Below are 21,353 nucleotides of genomic sequence, written 5' to 3'. Positions count from 1 at the left end.
ATCTAAATATGGCGAAGTTAAATCTATCTATAACGAAAGATGGTCGAAGCTATACAAGATACAGTGTTTTAATGGCATTAGATCCGTTGAAATGGAGGTGAAAGCCAACATTCCGTCCCATATATCCGTTGCAGGCCATAAAGCACATGTTGTGTATTCTGGTCAGGAGCGCACGTGCAATATTTGCAATGAGACAGGTCATTTCCGACAAGATTGTCCGCGCCGTGTTTTTGTTCTTAGGAACAATCTAACACAGCGTCAAAAACTGACCCTCAGCGATGTCTTACCAAATAGCACTTCCCTTCTTTCGGTTAACGACAGTGGTGCATGTACTTCTGCAGTGCCCGCCATAACTACTACGGAGTTCCCTCCCCTGAGCGTCATTACATCACACCCTTCTGTTCCCGATTGCGATCTCCAGAATAAGAAGCGACCGTTGGAAACGACCGATGACGGCTCGGACGGCGAGTCCGCCCGTAATTCGCCTTCCACCCGCAAGCAGAAGCAGTGTAATGCGGATGTGCTCGAGGAAACAAACAGTACATGTATTGACGTGACGACAGCCGCTGAGGCAACCCGGCCGCTGTCGGCGGCTGAACAGGTACAAACGGTCCACGGAGGGGACGCAGTAACGATTGTCGCGGAGACGGAAGAGGCGCACTCCGAAGCACAAGAGGTGACGGAGCGGAACCCAACTCAAGAACTTACAGACCCACAAACCGCCGACTCAGTCAGTGCTCTGGAGCTAGTGACGGAAGAACAAGGAAATGGCACTCGTAAAAAGGACGCTGTTGAGGCAGCTTCGGTCACAACGGTGGTAAAGATAGACAATCCGAATGACGGCGCGTTGAACCAAGATGTCCGAAGACGCCGACTCAAACCGCTACCTACTCTCAAAGCTTCCCGTAACCAAAGCAAACAACAACCAGCACAAGAGGAAGCGACGGCCAAGAACGTCTTGTATGAAATCATCACGGAAAGACCTAAGGAGGTACCTTCAAGTGACATTAGTGATGCAAAGCCCCTCGGTAAAACTAAAACCCGAGATGTTCGGAATCCTGCACCAAAATGAGGCTGTAAGATGAAAAAAAAAGGGATTTTGTTGAACCAGTTTCATTTCTAATTGTACTACTGTCTTAGTCATATTTCAGAGGAACCAGATGAAGTGTTTACCGAGCTTCAAATACTGACTATTCTTTTAGATGTTTGTTTAAGCGGAGTCGTTTCTCTCTTCTAGAAGCTGCACATCTCTTTTCTTTTTTTTTTTATTAATATTTTGTTATCTTTTTAATCACTTATTTACTTTTTATGCAAACTAAATGTCCCAGGCATATACAATTACGACTATCAATATTAACAGGATTACATCCGTGACTAAAGTTACAGCACTCAAGGATTATTTATATGAGTCAGGGACGGACATTGCTTTCCTACAGGAAGTAGTGCTGACTAATCTTACAGTGCCTGGATATTTGGCGATTTTAAATGTCTCACTTGACACCAACGTCGGTACAGCAATTTTAGTCAGGGAGGGGATTCCTGTCTCAGATATCGAGAGGTTGGACTCCGGCAGAGCGATAGGTATAAAAGTCTTTGGTTCTACCCTTATCAATCTGTATGCCCCTTCTGGCACATCCAATAGAATGGAAAGAGCACAGTTCTATAAAGAAGAAATCATTTATTTATTACGGAAAAACCCAAAAGATCTTATAATAGGCGGTGATTTTAATTGTGTGATAAATAAGAAAGACCAGGTTCCGAATTTTAATAACTGCAGTGAACTGAAGCGTTTCGTCACTGTTTTACAGCTTAAAGATGCTTGGGAAATAATGTATCCCACTTTTGTGGCATTTACATTCCTAGGTCCTCACTCACGTAGCAGGATCGACAGACTCTACATATCGCAAAGTCTAGTTAGCTCCTTCATTAAAGCAGAGACGATTCCAGTTTACTTTTCTGATCATAGCTCCGTGCTAGCTTCCATCAACCTTACTGCGCAACCCACTCGCCGTTTTAGAAGTTCATGGCACCTTAATACGTCACTGATGCAGGACGACGGACTAGAAGAAAGTTTGACAGAAGCGTGGGCATTGTGCCTCCGCTCTGCAGATAGACACGTCTCAGTACTAGACTGGTGGTGCAACAGGGCAAAGCCTAAACTGAGAAAAGTTCTCATCCAGTATAGTGTACAACGATCGAAAGACTTGAAAAATTCCATCGAATTTTATTATACCATGCTGCGAAATTTATATGAGCAGGCAAACACTTCCAACGTCCGTCTGGCAGATATCAAGCAAACTAAGGCCAAATTGCTCAGTCTTAAAAGACAGCAGATGGAGGGTCTGAAATTAAAATCCAAGGCTAAGACAGTCGTGGAGGATGAACATGCTTCCTTGTACCATCTACTGAAGCACGAAAGAAACAGGAGACGCACCTTCATTGATGGACTTCAGTCTGAAACTGGCGAGACACTCACGACTCAGAGAGACATCGTCAATGCAGTGCACAAATATTACGAAGACCTATACACTGCCAACCCGGTATGTGAAGAGTCCTTCGATGAGTTCCTTAGTTACATAGCTCCACAGGTCTCGGACGAGGAAAACGAAGACCTTCTCGTTGAGTGTACTAACGAAGATATCCACAGAATCATCTGCAAATCTCCTCTGAGGAAATCGCCGGGACCGGATGGTTTGCCTGTTGAATTTTATAAACGATACTGGCCACTGATTGGTGACATGTTTACCCGAATGACGAACGAGGTGCTTCAGGGAAAGCATTTACCTGCTGTTTTTAAAGAGAGCACAATAGTACTAATCCCAAAAAATGCTGCAAATAGAAACCTCAACAACTTTCGTCCTATCTCCCTGTTAAACTCTGATTATAAAATCATCGGCAGAATTTTAAACAACAGACTCTCTCAGTTGGCCAAAAAGATAGTAAGTCCATACCAGTCCTGTGTGCCTACCAAGAGCATTTTCAAAAGCATAGCTGAATATAGAGATATAATTGCCATCACTGCTGTGACCACCATAAAATGTGCTATCATGTTTATTGACTTCCAGAAAGCATTTGATCGTGTGGATCATAGATTCCTTAGTGCCACACTGAACAAAATAGGTTTTAATGAGCGAGTCGTAAGTGTGATCAGCAATGTTGCAACAGGCATCAGCGCTTGTATATCAGTTAACTGCCAGAGGACAAAGCAGATTCAGATCAGGCGCGGCGTTCCTCAAGGAAGCCCCCTCTCCATGTTCCTATTCGTGCTTTCATTAGAACCTTTCCTCCGCAGTGTTCATGCCACTCTAACTGGCATCACATTATCTGGTCACCGAACAGTCATAAACGCCTATGCCGATGATGTCGGAGTCGTCCTGCGAAATCCCGACGACATTTTGAAATTGGAAACGCTAATTAAAAAGTACTGTAGAGTCTCCGGAGCAGGTGTCAACGCAAACAAAAGCAAACTCCTAAACCTGCGGGGTTTTCAACATACCACCTTAGCCTGGGCCACAATGGTCACCCAATGCAAAGCACTAGGAATAACACTGACACCTTGTCCGTTAAAAATGGCAGCTATCAATTGGAGGAATACGTCGGGACAACTTCTTGGAACAACAAGAGAAAACCTCCACCGTAACTTGAACCAAGTTCAGAGGGTGATTTTCATTAACCACTGCATTCTCTCCAGGAGTTACTTTATAGCACAGATCCTCCCACTACCGAAAATGATTGGAAAAAAGATAATGTCTACCATTGCCAGCTATCTTTGGAGAGGGGATATATTCAGAGTCGACGCAAAAACTGCGACCTTAGATCCCAGGAATGGAGGTTTGGGGTTAGTTGACATCAGAAATAAGGCGTCTGCGCTTTTTATAAAAAGGACCGCCACTATCCTTAGCGACCACGCTGATAGCATTACAACTAAATTATTTGAAGTTGTCAGGCCTGCCAGTTTACAGGCGCCGGTGAATGTGCAAAAAATAAATAACCGGCTCCAGTACGTTCGTGTATATTTTGTGGAATTCAGCTATCTCGGCGGTGTCATCATCAACTCACGACGGATCACGGCCCGCGATATTCTGTCCCATCGAAAGAAAATGGAGGGGAGAAACAAATTGGAAAGAAAATACCCACACACTGATTGGGACGCCATATGGAAAAATATTAATATGCGTGGTCTACCATCGGACGTCAAGTCAGCGTGGTATAAAACAGTGAATGAGACCGTAAGCACCAATGAAAGGTTACATGCAATCGGCGTTAGCGACACGAACCTATGTCTCAAATGTAAATTGATCGACACGTTAGTGCACAGATTCACGTGCGGTGGCAATCTACAACTCTGTAATTGGATTAGGGAACAACTGGCTTTTCTTACGAGATCTTCGGTGGAAAATTTTCCCCCTGTTACATTCCTCAGGCCTCAGACTTGCTATTTTCCAGCAGCAAAAAACAACTCGGTCCATTGGTTAATGGGACACTATGTGAATTACGTAATTAATCACCTGGGAAATGACAATTCCACTGATTTTTACATGTACTTGAAGTGTGCTTTTTATAACGCCCTGAAATACAAAGACCACAAGAAAAACTACGGCAATATGCTTAAAATTGTATTCGAGCGACTGGGCATTGGTTGACAAGCCAACGAGATAAACAAAAATCGTTTATTTAAGCGAAACGACGCTTAAACAAAAACAATTGGGGAGAAGTACACTTTTACAGTTTCATATTACAATCACTTATCTTCTGCTGGCAAAGAAGGCTATTTTGTTTATTGCACAGAAGAAGCCGAAGCCGAAAGCCAGTATCGCAGGGTTAAAGATAAATTGTTTTCTTATACATTCATTTTATGACTGAGAAGGAAGTCTCATTTGTTTCCATGGAAGGGAACATACTTTTTTATTATTACTATTAATCTCAAGAAGGAAAGGAGGCTATGGAATTAGTGCCTTAACATAAAATTCCTTCTTCACATTCCATGAAGATTTTTCTTTTACAATAAAAAAATAACAAACAAACAAAAATAATAATAATAACAATAAAAAAAAACTAAACAGAAATTAAAAAAAAATAATATACAGGTTCAGGGTCCATTATTCCCACAACTTTATTATATATTACAAAGAAGTATGCTAGGTTGCCGAGAAGCAGTGGATGAGAAAAAAAAAAAAAAAAAAAAAGCACTAAAGCTATAACCTTCAATCTCTATTGCCTCGGCATGACATAAATTTTTTGTTTCAAATGAAGCATCTTTTGGTTCAGGATTTCGAAGGCAAAACAGCATATATCTACGTATACACAAGTTGTAAAATTTCTTATTGAAAACTATGATAAAGACACGCCTCAGCAACAGGACTGGGTGGAGACATCGCGGCCAGGCCTCGAGATTTTGAAAAAAAAAAAAAAAAAAAAAAGGTGGTAGAATGCTCGCCTGCCACGCGGGCGGCCCGGGTTCGATTCCTGGCCGATTAAACAATTAAAAGTAAAAAAAAAAAAAAAAAAAAATGGATAAGGCGTCGGACTTCGGATGTGAAGATAAAAAAAAAAATAAAAAAAAAATGGATAAGGCGTCGGACTTCGGATCTGAAGATTAAAAAAAAAAAAAAAAAAAAGTGGTTAAGGCGTTGGACTGCTAATCCAATGTGCTCTGCACGCTAAAAAAAAAAAAAAAAAAAAAATGGATAAGGCGTCGGACTTCGGATCTGAAGATTACAGGTTCGAATGCTGTTACGCTTGTGTTTTTCCAGTTCTGAAAAAGAAACATAACGTTTTAATGTAGCAATTGAGCAGTTCGAAACCGTCTGAATGTTGCTGTTGACCATTTTTTGCTTGGAGATGCTCTTGAGCTTGAAACACACACAACAAGACCGGTGTTAACTAGCGAAATGGTTGGCAGAGTGCCGACACAGCGAGTTTTGACTATCACTTGCACATCTAAAACAACGTCGGGAAGTAACTCGTTCGGCTTTTGAGTCACATAAAGTATGTGTGTTAATTTTGACGCCACTAGCTCTGCATGTTGTCATGCAATTTCTTTAAAAAAAAAAAAAAAAAAAAAAAAAAAAAGCAGTTGATCCGGGTTCGATTCCCGGCCACCGCAGCAGGCTTTTAATTTCGCGTTTGAGTACTTTTGCCACGCGCCTTGAAATTAATGTTTTTTTCCCCTCCCTGTTACTCGCTGCAGACCAGCCTGTAGTGTGTCTCGACTTGTCTCGACTTTGCTCGGCTGACGCGAGAGCTGACGCTCTCAAATCGGCCTGTATCAAAACAACAAGCACGAGAAACGACTGAGAGAGGTAAGGAGAGGCGAGGCGATGGACACACGGCACGCCCCTTCATTTCACGGTGGCGTCTCCATGGCCGAATCGGGCTGTGGCTCCGAAAACAAAGGAGAAAGAAAAATACGAAGTAAAACTGCCAACAGTACCCTGTGTTCCGATGCACTCACCCGCCCAAGTACTGACAAGGGCCAAAGTTGTTACGCATCGGCAATCGGACATTTCCTTTCATTTTCTCTTTATCGGTTGAGAACCAGTGTATTGAGCACACTATGGCCATTGGCGAGTGAATGCTGTAGCGCTTCCCGACAGGTCGGGTTCGGAACCTCTGTCAACTTCCACGCAGGGTGATGATCTTTTGGTCATCACACTCGCCAGCTGAAATCGGCGCTGCCTTTTCGTAGTAGTAAAAGCGTAGTGGCCCGTGGGGGGATCGAACCCACGACCTTCGCGTTATTAGCACGACGCTCTAACCAACTGAGCTAACGGGCCTCGACAGATGCAGTTGCTCAGCCCTACGCTGGAACCGTGTGGCATGAAGCCATACACCATTTCTATGGCAGTCGTGTGTCTGCTTCCCTCGTCTATATCCTGCTGACTGTCACGAAGCAGTAGCTATATTGCTCGCAGGACGGGAAACGGCAGCTCTGACAGCTCAAACTCGTCACGATTAGTGTGGAAAAAATTCCGTTCCGGTACCGGGAATCGAACCCGGGCCTCCTGGGTGAAAGCCAGGAATCCTAGCCACTAGACCACACCGGATGTGTGCATTTCTTCGACGGTTCGGACGGCCCCTTGGCCCATTTCGTGCCGATTCCCGCGTCGGCGCCCATCTCTCTTTGCGAGCATCTTTGCGCATGCTGACTGGCAAGGTGCGCACCTCAAACGTCTCAGAGCAATGCTTTTGGCTTCATGCTCTGCTGGGAGAAGAGGAAAAGGGAAGCTGTAAGTAGCAATAACAGGAAGTAAACATTTTCCCGCTGAAGCATTGTGGATAACAAACAAGGAATAAATTGGGGTCCTAGCAACAGCACCACCATCAGTCACAGAAAATTAAATGCCCCGGGTGAGGATCGAACTCACGACCTTAAGATTATGAGACTTACGCGCTGCCTACTGCGCTACCGAGGCACCGGTGAACCGTTTGTCCTGGAAGCTGGGTAAGTACCACACCCAATGTTAGACGTGAAGACACTGTACTTCCTGGATAACGTGTTCTGTTTGCTACACGTGCATTGCCGGCCCAGTTGATTGCGGTGTTGCTGCAGCTTTTGCAACGATAGGCAGCACTCCTTGTCGTTAAAGTTCAGTGCCTCGGAGGCACCTGGACACAGCAACTTGTGAGGTCAGGCCGACGCTAGTCTGTAGAACATGATGCGAGCGTCCCAGTGGGGACCCGCTAGTGCTGCGTTCTCGGTTCTTCTCAAAGGAATCCAGCTATACATTCTTGTGGATCGTGCATGTAAAGCGCGCAAGCCACACGGCAGCATTACCGCGGGAAAAGCAAAATGATGCATCGGCCGGGAATCGAACCCGGGCCGCCCGCGTGGCAGGCGAGCATTCTACCACTGAACCACCGATGCTCCGGCCGGTAGCAACTTCGCGCTGCTTCCCGAGCAGTTGTCTTGAGGGAAAGTGGGACTGTCGTCAAGCGCCATAGCATTCTGTCGAGAAGATGCTGCAGACGCTGAACCCTGCACTGTACTGCTTAAAATCGCCGCCAGAACGCGGTCCTCTGGGTACTCTTGCGTCGCCGGAGCCGACTCTTGCCAAAGGATGCGAAATGTGCGCGGATATGCTGTCCGAATGCGTCTGGATGTGCTCCCCTAGCCTACCTCGAAATGCGCCTGCCAGGTACCACCACCTTCGGCCGCTGCCGACAGGCGGGAAGCCGACACAGTGCGGCGCCGGGGCGCTCGCTTGTGCGGTGGTGGTGTAATGGTCAGCATAGTTGCCTTCCAAGCAGTTGATCCGGGTTCGATTCCCGGCCACCGCAGCAGGCTTTTAATTTCGCGTTTGAGTACTTTTGCCACGCGCCTTGAAATTAATGTTTTTTCCCCTCCCTGTTACTCGCTGCAGACCAGCCTGTAGTGTGTCTCGACTTGTCTCGACTTTGCTCGGCTGACGCGAGAGCTGACGCTCTCAAATCGGCCTATATCAAAACAACAAGCACGAGAAACGACTGAGAGAGGTAAGGAGAGGCGAGGCGATGGACACACGGCACGCCCCTTCATTTCACGGTGGCGTCTCCATGACTGAATCGGGCTGTGGCTCCGAAAACAAAGGAGAAAGAAAAATACGAAGTAAAACTGCCAACAGTACCCTGTGTTCCGATGCACTCACCCGCCCAAGTACTGACAAGGGCCAAAGTTGTTACGCATCGGCAATCGGACATTTCCTTTCATTTTCTCTTTATCGGTTGAGAACCAGTGTATTGAGCACACTATGGCCATTGGCGAGTGAATGCTGTAGCGCTTCCCGACAGGTCGGGTTCGGAACCTCTGTCAACTTCCACGCAGGGTGATGATCTTTTGGTCATCACACTCGCCAGCTGAAATCGGCGCTGCCTTTTCGTAGTAGTAAAAGCGTAGTGGCCTGTGGGGGGATCGAACCCACGACCTTCGCGCTGCCCTACGCTGGAACCGTGTGGCATGAAGCCATACACCATTTCTATGGCAGTCGTGTGTCTGCTTCCCTCGTCTATATCCTGCTGACTGTCACGAAGCAGTAGCTATATTGCTCGCAGGACGGGAAACGGCAGCTCTGACAGCTCAAACTCGTCACGATTAGTGTGGAAAAAATTCCGTTCCGGTACCGGGAATCGAACCCGGGCCTCCTGGGTGAAAGCCAGGTATCCTAGCCACTTTTTTTTTTTTTTTTTTTTTTTTTTTTTTTTTTTTTTTTTTTTTTTTTTTTTTTTTTTTAGGGCCTCCCTTCTCCCCACACAGCCCATCCATTCGCTCTCCTTTTATGCCTTCTTCGGCGAGCTTCTATGCTATATCGACTGATTTTTTTTTTTCAAATTTACTGTGACAGTTAGGGAAATGAAATGATGTTTGGCTTCTTCGCCATGTGAGGCTTCTCCTCCGTAGAACTGAAAATTGAAAAATTAAGGCTTCTTGGGAATTAATAAATTGTCACTCTTGCTTCATACTGAAAAAAATTAAACAAAAATAGAAAGATTGTAACTGAGGAACACGTGCAAGAAGCTTCCACTGCATTGTGTGCAACGAAACCACCTTCCGATATTACCGAGATCCTGGAAAATCATCATAGATGAAAGTAGTTGCTGGAGATATGGGGTTCATCCAGCAGTAAGTGTGAAGCCGCAGTGCCGTTTCGGGGTTCTGTCCGAGGCCTTCACGGCTACCGTAGCGGCCCTGGGGCACACGAAGTCCCCACCGTACTTCACCCTCAACAGCGATCCCCTACTTTGGCCTGTGACTACATTTTTCGTAGACGAGGGCTATGAAGATGTTTATCCAATCCTTTGTCTCTGAAACAGAATGTGTAACATGTTACCAAAAGTTTTTTTGTGGTCCCTGCGCGTACATATCTGATAATATTTTGCTCGTTCGTATAATTCGTATTCTAAAACACGGTCATTGCCGTGTTCAGATATAACGTAATGTACATAATTACCAAACAACCACAACACAGCATTGGTTTTCGGGACAGGGAAGAAAACACCATCGGGGAAGAGTAATTTTTCAACATTGATCTCAGTACTAACAGTTCTGGTTATAAAGGCTACCCGCCGTTGGAGTCCCCTCCATATTTCGGCGTATCCGCCACAGAGAAAGCGGTGGATCAATGTGTCAACTGCGTCACATCGGGTGCACACAATCGTGTCACTAAGACCAATGGAGTGCAACTTTTCGTTAGTGGAAACTACGTTATTAACAACTCGGTACCAGGTTGCCTGAATGTCGGAAGACAGTTCACGATTACTAATATTTTTCCAAATTCTTTTCCAGTCTTTGTCGGGATATCTGCACTCCATTTTGTTGACATGTTCTTTCGTTGTTAAGAGTTCCATTAATTTCCTGCAATTCCTTGATTGTGGATTCGTGACAATACTGTCCATGTAGCTAATCTCTAAAAAGAACTGGCGAATATATTTCAATTTATAATTAATTCCGCCTATATTTATGGGTGGACGTAAATTTTCTGGCTGTAGGAGTCGATACAGCCTGGCTGTAATACTATGTGGATGTTTTTCTATAATTTGTAGGGTCCTCTTTATATATAACGCCGTAGTCTTCCGCCATATATCTGTTAAACCTAGGCCACCTTCAGCGGAAGGTAACGTAACTGTACCGACTGCTACTCTAAAAATATTCCCTGTCCATATAAATCGGCAAATGATACTCATTATACGTTTGGCAATGGGTTTCGAAACTGGCAATATTTGACCTATATATATAGCTTTTGATAAAATGGACCAATTAATTATTCTGATTCGTTGTTTAATGTTCAGATGTCTGGTCTGATTGAGTATTGTGGCTCCTCTGATTGTATCCAGTACTTTCTTCCAATTGTAGGTCATGGTCTGAAGCGGACATCGGTAAAAGGTGACACCCAGAGCGGTGTGACGATCGACGGAGCGTGCCCATTCCAAACGGACATCTTGAAGACCTTTAAGATTTAAAAACGAACTCTTCACCTCGTTAACCCTAGCGCCTGTAGCTTCACAAAAGATCTGAATATTCGTAGTTAATTTCTCTAAATCTTCGTTACTACGAATAACCACTCCAACGTCATCAGCATATGCATTGGTGACGTTGTTAACGCCAGATATCGTGATGCCCTCAAGATCGACATCGAGTCTCCTTAGTAAAGGCTCCAGTGCAACAACATACAGGAGCATTGACAAAGGACTTCCCTGCGGGACGCCGTTGCGAATTTCAATGGGTGGAGTGAAATGCCCATTTACAGACACTTGTGTTTGGATGCCTTCAACAATGTTAATTAAAACTTGCACAAAATGTTGACTAAAACCCACATAGGTCAACGTTCTGAACAAAAATAAGTGGTTGACCCTGTCAAAAGCCTTTGAGAAGTCGATAAAGGCAAGGCCTCCTGGTGAGGATGACGTTGCAAAAATTGCAGAGACATCCCTATATTCACAAACAGTTTTAAAAATATTCCGCCCCGAGAGACAGGTTTGGTGGTCACCTATGATCTTCTCCATTAGAGGTCTCAGTCTTTCCTTCAGTACACGTGCAATTATTTTATAATCCGAGTTCATCAAACATATTGGTCTCAATTGATTGAGATCTTTAACTGTTGCGTTCTTTCCCTTTGGTATTAGCACAGTTACGCTTTCTTTGAACTCGCGTGGAACAGTAACACCTTGCAACACTTCATTTATCACTTCTGTGAATTGATTACCGATGAGAGGCCAAAATTTACAATAAAACTCTACAGGCAAGCCATCAGGCCCTGGGGACTTACGGGTAGGCGAATATTTAAGTATATCAAACACCTCCTCACATGTGATCGCAGTGGTAAGGGACACATTGTCCTCGTCATTGATAACGTTGTCGATACCTGTAGTTCGTAGCAAATCGTTCGCACAGTCTAGATTATACCGGGTATCAGTATATAACGTACGATAAAATCCATAAACTGCATTTAAAATGTCAGAGTGTTCCGTCAGCACCCGGTTATCGCCCACTCTAAGACAAGCAATAAACGCTCGTCTTCTATTTCTTTCATGTTCGAGTAAGTGGTACAGCGATGCGTTTTCGTCCTCCACCGTTGTCGGGACACGAGATTTAATTTTTAAACCCTCCAGCTGTTGTCGCTTGAGACTTATGAGGTGAGCCTTGATCTTCTTTATTTCAATGAAAACCTCATCAGTCATCTGCTGAGCTGATAGTTCCCTTAAGCATGTATAGTAAAATTCAACGGTATTGCGAGACCACATCGCTCGCTCCCTCCCGTAAGCTATTAGGGATGATCTCAATTTCTTTTTAGCACATGAGGTCCACCACGCAAGGCGAGAGCTGTATTTATGGCGCATACGTAGAGCAGCCTGCCATACCTCCGCTACTGTTCTTGATAGGGCACCCTCGAACAACATATGGGTATTCAGCTTCCATAAGGGGCGACCCCAATACGTTCCTTGCTTCTGAAACCGAATGCTGCATTTCACTGCGAGATGGTCCGAAAAGGTAGTGGGAATTACTTCGATACTACTGATTTTATTTTCCAGGTTTGCTGTGACGTATATTCTGTCTATTCTGCTTTGCGAGCGACTACTGATGTACGTAAATTTGACTAACGTGGGGTATTTGCTTTCCCACACGTCTGTCCACTACATGTTTGTCACCAAAGCCGCCAGTTCCCTGGAGAAGTTAAAATTTGGTCGCTGATCCTTTTTGTGAAGTACACAATTAAAGTCACCACCGATTAAAGCTTCCGCCGGATTCCCCTTAAGTAAATAGACCATATCGTTCTTAAAAAAATTAGCCCTATCATCTCTAGCGTTGTTACCAGAGGGGACATATACATTTAAAACAGTAGTAGTAAAAATTTTACAACTGATGCCCCTCCCATTTTCTAACAGACAGATATCCTTCACATCAATACCATCTTTGACAAGGATCGCAGTCCCACATGTAGCTTCCGGTGCAATATTTAAAATCTCTTGAAAACCTGGGACATAAAAGTTGTGGACATTAAATTCCTGTAGGAGGGCTATATCAGTATCCGACTGGTAAAGGAAATCTTTTAAAGAAGCGACTTTCGTTTCACTGCGAATCCGATTTATATTGATCGTGGTCACATTATATGTCAGTTCCGTTGGCATAGGTGCAGGTAAAAGAAATTGGCTAATGAAGTATACCCCATGCAGAGTCACGTCTGTACCATTCCATTCTGTCTGTCAGAAAGAAAAATAGACATTAAAAAAAAAAATTAAATGCCACTAGCATGTGTCAGGTCCATCTCCATTCCGTGGTCGGTGCGATCTTCTTGGGCATCGGCCCAATCAAGTCCTTTTCCTGAGACAGTTCGGTCTAAATCCATAGTAGTGCCGGTCTGCAAACCTGCGACGCCAAGCGGTGCGCGAGGTTGTTGGTGAAGATCATCTGCATCGGCACGACTCATCTCCGCTTCAGTACACTCGTTAACTCGTGCTACTGGGCATTGTTCTCGTAGTCGTTCATTATCCCTTAAATGTTTTAACTTTTCCCGCAATGCAGGAGCTAAACTCTCTGCTGCTTTGTGTGCCAATCTCCTCTTCTTGCCTTTCTTCGAAGATCTCTTCGGCGATCTAGCAGGAGATGAAGTTTGCGACCTGTCAGGAGAAGTACCGGATGATACGTCTGACGTCGCCTGTTCCTTTTTTCGGACAAAAGTCCGCGTATCGCATTCCACAACGGCAGAAGGAGGCGCATCATTTTCCATGGCTCCCACTGGTAGCAACCCAGTCTCCAATTCTACACTATCGCTCGTTGTGGTTTCCTTGACGCAAGTGTCTTCTGTGGGCGCCAACGTGAAACCAATGTCCAGATTTCTATCTTCGTTCATAGGTCCCGCAGAGTGGATGCCTGAAGCGTCCACTCCTCGGAAGCTAGTGGCAATATCCTCACGTTGGTGGGAATCCTGACGACGCAAGGAAACCTCCGTTGCGGGTATTTGGGGATCTTCGGCCGAGTCCGCGGAAGAACGAGCAACCACAGTGGGAGAGTTGGAAAAAGTTGGCGTCGGCATAGATTCGAGGGGCGCGGAGCTGATCGGCAGACCATCCGCAAATCCAGAGCTTGAAGCCGGAGTATCATCGACAACCGCCCGCGAGGCAGCAGGCTCCCCGCGCACAGGCGGCACCGACTCGCCTCGGCTGCGGAAGTCAGCAGCGGCAGCGTATGACAACTTCATACCAACAACAGGGCCGGAACTCGGCATCTCGTCACGCGGTAACTGCGGGACACGCCTCCGTGAACATTCTGCACGAATGTGTTCCGTGGAATTGCATAAAGCGCAAGTCCGCGGTTGCCCATCATAGATAATCAAAGCACGATACCCACAAATATTAAGATAAGAGGGGACATGCTTCTGTAATTCAATCTTAATTTGCCTTACGCCGTTCAAGACAGGAAACATATGAGCTTCAGACCACCTTTCTGCCACATTGGAAATAATTCTGCCATAAGGCCGAAGGGCAACATTAAGTTCTTCGGGCGGAATTTCAAAAGGGAGCTCAAACACTCTGATCGTACGAATCCCGTACCCAGCATGACTAACAGCAACGTCACTCACATTCCCATCAGAATGATTAAACTTCACGCTACCTCCCCAACGATCCACAATGGAACTACATAATTCTGGACTTTTCATCTTCAGATACACAGCATTTGTCACAAACGAGAGGTAAACTCCGACAACATCATCACCGTTAATCAATACTTTTTCGATAAACCATGCTTTAATTTCAAATGCTTTAGGTCGAACGAAATTTCGATCGAAAGTAAACTTGATTGTGTCTTTCCTCAAATAATTCGACCTATTCATTCTAGAACATCATGAATACAAGTGCAACACGAATAGCGGCTTAGCAGCACCACTAACCTCAAACGCAGCGACTCAGCCTGTGTTTACTACAGCCAGACGTCCAGCTCCACCACACGTCCGTCCCGCTCGGCGGCTGACTCGCAACTACGAGCCACTAGACCACACCGGATGTGTGCATTTCTTCGACGGTTCGGACGGCCCCTTGGCCCATTTCGTGCCGATTCCCGCGTCGGCGCCCATCTCTCTTTGCGAGCATCTTTGCGCATGCTGACTGGCAAGGCGCGCACCTCAAACGTCTCAGAGCAATGCTTTTGGCTTCATGCTCTGCTGGGAGAAGAGGAAAAGGGAAGCTGTAAGTAGCAATAACAGGAAGTAAACATTTTCCCGCTGAAGCGTTGTGGATAACAAACAAGAAATAAATTGGGGTCCTAGCAACAGCACCACCATCAGTCACAGAAAATTAAATGCCCCGGGTGAGGATCGAACTCACGACCTTAAGATTATGAGACTTACGCGCTGCCTACTGCGCTACCGAGGCACCGGTGAGCCGTTTGTCCTGGAAGCTGGGTAAGTACCACACCCAATGTTAGACGTGAAGACACTGTACTTCCTGGATAACGTGTTCTGTTTGCTACACGTGCATTGCCGGCCCAGTTGATTGCGGTGTTGCTGCAGCTTTTGCAACGATAGGCAGCACTCCTTGTCGTTAAAGTTCAGTGCCTCGGAGGCACCTGGACACAGCAACTTGTGAGGCCAGGCCGACGCTAGTCTGTAGAACATGATGCGAGCGTCCCAGTGGGGACCCGCTAGTGCTGCGTTCTCGGTTCTTCTCAAAGGAATCCAGCTATACATTCTTGTGGATCGTGCATGTAAAGCGCGCAAGCCACACGGCAGCATTACCGCGGGAAAAGCAAAATGATGCATCGGCCGGGAATCGAACCCAGGCCGCCCGCGTGGCAGGCGAGCATTCTACCACTGAACCACCGATGCTCCGGCCGGTAGCAACTTCGCGCTGCTTCCCGAGCAGTTGTCTTGAGGGAAAGTGGGACTGTCGTCAAGCGCCATAGCATTCTGTCGAGAAGATGCTGCAGACGCTGAACCCTGCACTGTACTGCTTAAAATCGCCGCCAGAACGCGGTCCTCTGGGTACTCTTGCGTCGCCGGAGCCGACTCTTGCCAAAGGATGCGAAATGTGCGCGGATATGCTGTCCGAATGCGTCTGGATGTGCTCCCCTAGCCTACCTCGAAATGCGCCTGCCAGGTACCACCACCTTCGGCCGCTGCCGACAGGCGGGAAGCCGACACAGTGCGGCGCCGGGGCGCTCGCTTGTGCGGTGGTGGTGTAATGGTCAGCATAGTTGCCTTCCAAGCAGTTGATCCGGGTTCGATTCCCGGCCACCGCAGCAGGCTTTTAATTTCGCGTTTGAGTACTTTTGCCACGCGCCTTGAAATTAATGTTTTTTTTCCCTCCCTGTTACTCGCTGCAGACCAGCCTGTAGTGTGTCTCGACTTGTCTCGACTTTGCTCGGCTGACGCGAGAGCTGACGCTCTCAAATCGGCCTGTATCAAAACAACAAGCACGAGAAACGACTGAGAGAGGTAAGGAGAGGCGAGGCGATGGACACACAGCACGCCCCTTCATTTCACGGTGGCGTCTCCATGACCGAATCGGGCTGTGGCTCCGAAAACAAAGGAGAAAGAAAAATACGAAGTAAAACTGCCAACAGTACCCTGTTTTCCGATGCACTCACCCGCCCAAGTACTGACAAGGGCCAAAGTTGTTACGCATCGGCAATCGGACATTTCCTTTCATTTTCTCTTTATCGGTTGAGAACCAGTGTATTGAGCACACTATGGCCATTGGCGAGTGAATGCTGTAGCGCTTCCCGACAGGTCGGGTTCGGAACCTCTGTCAACTTCCACGCAGGGTGATGATCTTTTGGTCATCACACTCGCCAGCTGAAATCGGCGCTGCCTTTTCGTAGTAGTAAAAGCGTAGTGGCCCATGGGGGGATCGAACCCACGACCTTCGCGTTATTAGCACGACGCTCTAACCAACTGAGCTAACGGGCCTCGACAGACGCAGTTGCTCAGCCCTTCGCTGGAACCGTGTGGCATGAAGCCATACACCATTTCTATGGCAGTCGTGTGTCTGCTTCCCTCGTCTATATCCTGCTGACTGTCACGAAGCAGTAGCTATATTGCTCGCAGGACGGGAAACGGCAGCTCTGACAGCTCAAACTCGTCACGATTAGTGTGAAAAAATATTCCGTTCCGGTACCGGGAATCGAACCCGGGCCTCCTGGGTGAAAGCCAGGTATCCTAGCCACTAGACCACACCGGATGTGTGCATTTCTTCGACGGTTCGGACGGCCCCTTGGCCCATTTCGTGCCGATTCCCGCGTCGGCGCCCATCTCTCTTTGCGAGCATCTTTGCGCATGCTGACTGGCAAGGCGCGCACCTCAAACGTCTCAGAGCAATGCTTTTGGCTTCATGCTCTGCTGGGAGAAGAGGAAAAGGGAAGCTGTAAGTAGCAATAACAGGAAGTAAACATTTTCCCGCTGAAGCGTTGTGGATAACAAACAAGAAATAAATTGGGGTCCTAGCAACAGCACCACCATCAGTCACAGAAAATTAAATGCCCCGGGTGAGGATCGAACTCACGACCTTAAGATTATGAGACTTACGCGCTGCCTACTGCGCTACCGAGGCACCGGTGAACCGTTTGTCCTGGAAGCTGGGTAAGTACCACACCCAATGTTAGACGTGAAGACACTGTACTTCCTGGATAACGTGTTCTGTTTGCTACACGTGCATTGCCGGCCCAGTTGATTGCGGTGTTGCTGCAGCTTTTGCAACGATAGGCAGCACTCCTTGTCGTTAAAGTTCAGTGCCTCGGAGGCACCTGGACACAGCAACTTGTGAGGCCAGGCCGACGCTAGTCTGTAGAACATGATGCGAGCGTCCCAGTGGGGACCCGCTAGTGCTGCGTTCTCGGTTCTTCTCAAAGGAATCCAGCTATACATTCTTGTGGATCGTGCATGTAAAGCGCGCAAGCCACACGGCAGCATTACCGCGGGAAAAGCAAAATGATGCATCGGCCGGGAATCGAACCCGGGCCGCCCGCGTGGCAGGCGAGCATTCTACCACTTTTTTTTATATTTTTATTTTTATTTAATAGGGCCTCCCAACACCCCTGTAGCCCTCCTTGCTCTCACCAAAATATGCCTTCATCGGCGAGCTTCAACGCTATCATATCTGTCGTGGTGGTATACGCTCGTCGCGGACGGCTTCTCTCGTGGATCATGTCGTGAAAATCAAGTAATAAATGAAAAGTCTTCCACAAAATCAAATTTTCTGTTCATCCCTGAAATGCACAATAAAAGACACTGCACCTCTCCAAACGATGAAAATATCAAAATAAAATATCCATCCTAAAAGAAGCCACGGGCGACTACGAACTATAAGTCTGAATAGAGTTCTTCGTTAAAAGAAACACAAGAAATTCAATGACCATTCTCGGTGAGCAAGATGCGCGTGGAGAGGACAAACTAAAAACTCACTACGAAGTCCATAAGAAGTATGTAATAAAATAAAAGTAAAATAATACTGTCACTTCCATATGAGAAACGAAACGCACCACTGCTGTGCTCCAAATAAAAGTAGTATAAAATCATTTTTCTTCTGTAACGCATAATGGCCTCACACACGTATCAAAACCATCGAGTCAAAGCCAACAAAAATGATTGACAAGTGAAAAAGAATAGATAGCCTCTTCAGTCTTCAACACAGTTTTCCGTATATCAATGATTGAACGTTTTTGCGTAACCATGATGTAACGCAGCTTGCAGAAAATTAGCGAAAAGTTCGTTGTAATGCTTCAGCCGCTGTACATGGGAATGTGCATCCCACAAGTACGCTAAATACGTAGACGCATCCTGAACGTGGCACTCCAGAATTGCGTAGACCGTGTGGCCTAGGAGCCACACCGTTGCATTGTGCTTGGTGCGAGGGAAGGGTTGGAACCCTGGCGCAAGAACATCACTGACAGTCACGTGTGAGGGTGTCGTCCGGTTGATCAGAGCCACCATGACCCTACACAGGTCCCAGACAGCCGACACAAAGCGACACTGAAAGCGATGCTCCCTTGTGTCCGGAACGCCACAAGCACCACAGTTGGCAGACGGCAGCAGACGGATGTCCGAAAGACGTTGGTTTGTGGCCACCGTATTGTTGACCAGTTTATACCACCGGGACCTAACGCCGGAGGGCAACACGGGATGATGAACATTAAGCCAGACCTGCCGCCAGTTGGTCGCGGGGAAGCGAAGAGCGAGCTTGTGAGGGGGTGGCCTCCCCACCATTGCCGCATACAGTCGGCGAACATTCCGGTTCCTGTCCAGCGCCGCTTCCAGGACATAGCTCCGCGGCAGGTAGTAAGCTCTGACGTAGCCGAGTTGATACGGGATGCCCACAACGGACACCGGTGCGCTCTCGGAGGGCGGCCGGTAAGCGACGAGCATGGCCGCCGCCGTTCCATCCGGGCTGTCAACCTGCAGGGCGGCCGTGCGGTGCACCAGCAGCGCCGAACACTTCCGGGAAAAATCTACGAGGCCGAGTCCCCCGAAGGTGGTGTCGAGGACACACGTTGCCGCCCGAACCTTGAAGATTTCGTGGCGCCACAGGAGCCAGTACGCGGCCTGCGAAAATGATCGGGCGAGGGGTCGCGGAACGTCCAGGAGTTGCGCCACGTACCAGGCCTTAGAATACACGGCGCTGTTAATGAGGTCGACTTTCTGGAGGAGTGTGAGACGTCGGCTGGCGTAAGTCTTACATAGGCCTTTGACATGATTCAGCAGCCGGCGCCAGGTGCGCGCCCGCATCTGCTGAGGATTAGCGGTTACATCAAGTCCCAAGATCGTATGAGTACGGGCTACTCGAAACCATGTCTGATCGTGATCCACTTCGCAATTTCCTAATGGATTCAGCACAGTCTTCCTTGGATTAATCAGGGCACCCGACGCACATTCATACCACCGCAGTAAGGGCCGTATTTGATGAAAATCATTGTCGTCGCCGATAAAAACACCTACATCATCAGCATAAGCGAGACACGTCACTGAGGCACGATGAATATCCACGCCGCCTATCGTGCGGTCCAGCGCACGCAGCAGTGGGTCCAAAGCAATTACAAAAAGGTACATAGATAAGGGACAGCCCTGTCGCACCGATCTACTAAGAACTATAGGTGGCGTTCGCCATCCATTAATTGTCACTACCGAACTGGCCCCTGTCAGGAAATGGCGTATCACGCGAATGAAGCGGAAGCCAAAGCCCATCCTTTCCATAACGTGCATCAAATAATCGTGGCTCATCCTGTCAAACGCATTGGCAAAGTCCACAGAAAGGACAGCTGCTGAAAGTCGGTGGACGGCGGAGTATGCGATGACGTCACGATAGGTAGATGCCGCATTGAAAATGGTACGCCTCTTAACGCCGCATGATTGAAAGGGACAGATGACTTTGTCCATTACTGCCTGTAACTTCGCTGCAACACATCTGGCGGCCAACTTGTAATCAGCATTCAACAGCGCAATCGGCCGCAGATCGGTGACCCGGCACGTACTCCGTTTTTTGGGGATCAGAACAACGTGCCCTTCGAGAAACTGACTCGGGATGACAACGCCGCGAAGCACTTCGTTCACCACTACCGTAAACTTGTCCCCTACAATGTCCCAGAAAGTAACATAAAACTCTGTAGGAAGACCGTCGGGGCCAGGCGACTTGCCTGTTGTACTGGCTTTCAAGATCTGTAAGACTTCCTGGTTCGACATCTCTGCAACCAGCTCTTCACGGTCAGGGTCGGACATGCAGTCGGCTAAGTCTTCTAATAAAATTCGCATGGCCTCGCCGTCCGCGGCAGTATCGTGAAAAAGCGAAGTATAATAGTCGGCGATATGGCGTACAATTTCGTGCCGCTGCGATAAGACAATCCCCGCATCAGTTTCCAACGCATCAATATACTTTTTGCGAGCCTGTTTCTTCTCCCGGGCAAGATGATAGAGCGACGGCTCCTCGTCATCAACGTGGCACAAGGGACGGCTCCGAATCGTTAAACCCTTCGACCTTTCCCGGTGCAGCCGCAGAATCCTAGCTTTAATTTTGCCCAGACGGAGTCTAAAGTTCGCGTCGGGGGCAACAGGTGAAGTAATAGCATCCTGGAGGCACTGCTGATAGAATGCCAACGTACGCCTGTGCCAGTAACTCGCTTCTCTACTATAAAATTGCGCCGCCTTCCGCAGAAGCGGTTTGGCATGCGCCACCCACCACTCGATGCAGGACCCGTAATGATGGACCTTTGCTAAACACTACTGCCATGCGACACGCAGCTCTGCACGGAGCCCTTCGGCACCCAGATACCCGGTATTTAATTTCCAGTATGCCGCGAGTGATTTCGTGGGATAGCACTCCAACCGCAAAGCACACACGTAGCCACAATGATCACTCATGGCGACAGGCAGAACTTCGACGGCGCATAAAGCATCTGT

The 21,353-nt window shown here is 47.3% G+C and overlaps 11 non-coding genes across 11 annotated transcripts; 2 read left to right on the top strand and 9 right to left on the bottom strand.

Moving 5' to 3' along the window:
- Positions 1-6,702: 6,702 nt before the first annotated feature.
- Positions 6,703-6,776, bottom strand: Trnai-aau (transfer RNA isoleucine (anticodon AAU)). The gene has a single exon. It is a non-coding gene; the product is annotated as a tRNA-Ile (tRNA).
- A 198-nt stretch (positions 6,777-6,974) lies between these two features.
- Trnae-uuc (transfer RNA glutamic acid (anticodon UUC)) lies at positions 6,975-7,046 on the bottom strand. Its single transcript has one exon. It is a non-coding gene; the product is annotated as a tRNA-Glu (tRNA).
- Positions 7,047-7,342: 296 nt separating this feature from the next.
- On the bottom strand, positions 7,343-7,415 carry Trnam-cau (transfer RNA methionine (anticodon CAU)). The gene has a single exon. It is a non-coding gene; the product is annotated as a tRNA-Met (tRNA).
- A 381-nt stretch (positions 7,416-7,796) lies between these two features.
- On the bottom strand, positions 7,797-7,867 carry Trnag-gcc (transfer RNA glycine (anticodon GCC)). The gene has a single exon. It is a non-coding gene; the product is annotated as a tRNA-Gly (tRNA).
- Positions 7,868-8,208: 341 nt separating this feature from the next.
- On the top strand, positions 8,209-8,280 carry Trnag-ucc (transfer RNA glycine (anticodon UCC)). Its single transcript has one exon. It is a non-coding gene; the product is annotated as a tRNA-Gly (tRNA).
- A 6,989-nt stretch (positions 8,281-15,269) lies between these two features.
- Positions 15,270-15,342, bottom strand: Trnam-cau (transfer RNA methionine (anticodon CAU)). Its single transcript has one exon. It is a non-coding gene; the product is annotated as a tRNA-Met (tRNA).
- A 381-nt stretch (positions 15,343-15,723) lies between these two features.
- Trnag-gcc (transfer RNA glycine (anticodon GCC)) lies at positions 15,724-15,794 on the bottom strand. The gene has a single exon. It is a non-coding gene; the product is annotated as a tRNA-Gly (tRNA).
- A 341-nt stretch (positions 15,795-16,135) lies between these two features.
- On the top strand, positions 16,136-16,207 carry Trnag-ucc (transfer RNA glycine (anticodon UCC)). The gene has a single exon. It is a non-coding gene; the product is annotated as a tRNA-Gly (tRNA).
- Positions 16,208-16,803: 596 nt separating this feature from the next.
- Trnai-aau (transfer RNA isoleucine (anticodon AAU)) lies at positions 16,804-16,877 on the bottom strand. Its single transcript has one exon. It is a non-coding gene; the product is annotated as a tRNA-Ile (tRNA).
- Positions 16,878-17,076: 199 nt separating this feature from the next.
- On the bottom strand, positions 17,077-17,148 carry Trnae-uuc (transfer RNA glutamic acid (anticodon UUC)). Its single transcript has one exon. It is a non-coding gene; the product is annotated as a tRNA-Glu (tRNA).
- Positions 17,149-17,444: 296 nt separating this feature from the next.
- On the bottom strand, positions 17,445-17,517 carry Trnam-cau (transfer RNA methionine (anticodon CAU)). The gene has a single exon. It is a non-coding gene; the product is annotated as a tRNA-Met (tRNA).
- Between the last annotated feature and the right edge of the window lie 3,836 nt (positions 17,518-21,353).

Source organism: Schistocerca gregaria, chromosome 2 (genome assembly GCF_023897955.1).
Source record: "Schistocerca gregaria isolate iqSchGreg1 chromosome 2, iqSchGreg1.2, whole genome shotgun sequence".
Taxonomy (NCBI): domain Eukaryota; kingdom Metazoa; phylum Arthropoda; class Insecta; order Orthoptera; family Acrididae; genus Schistocerca; species Schistocerca gregaria.
The sequence above is the reverse complement of the archived record's forward strand: the minus strand, read 5'-3'. Positions and strand labels throughout refer to the sequence as shown.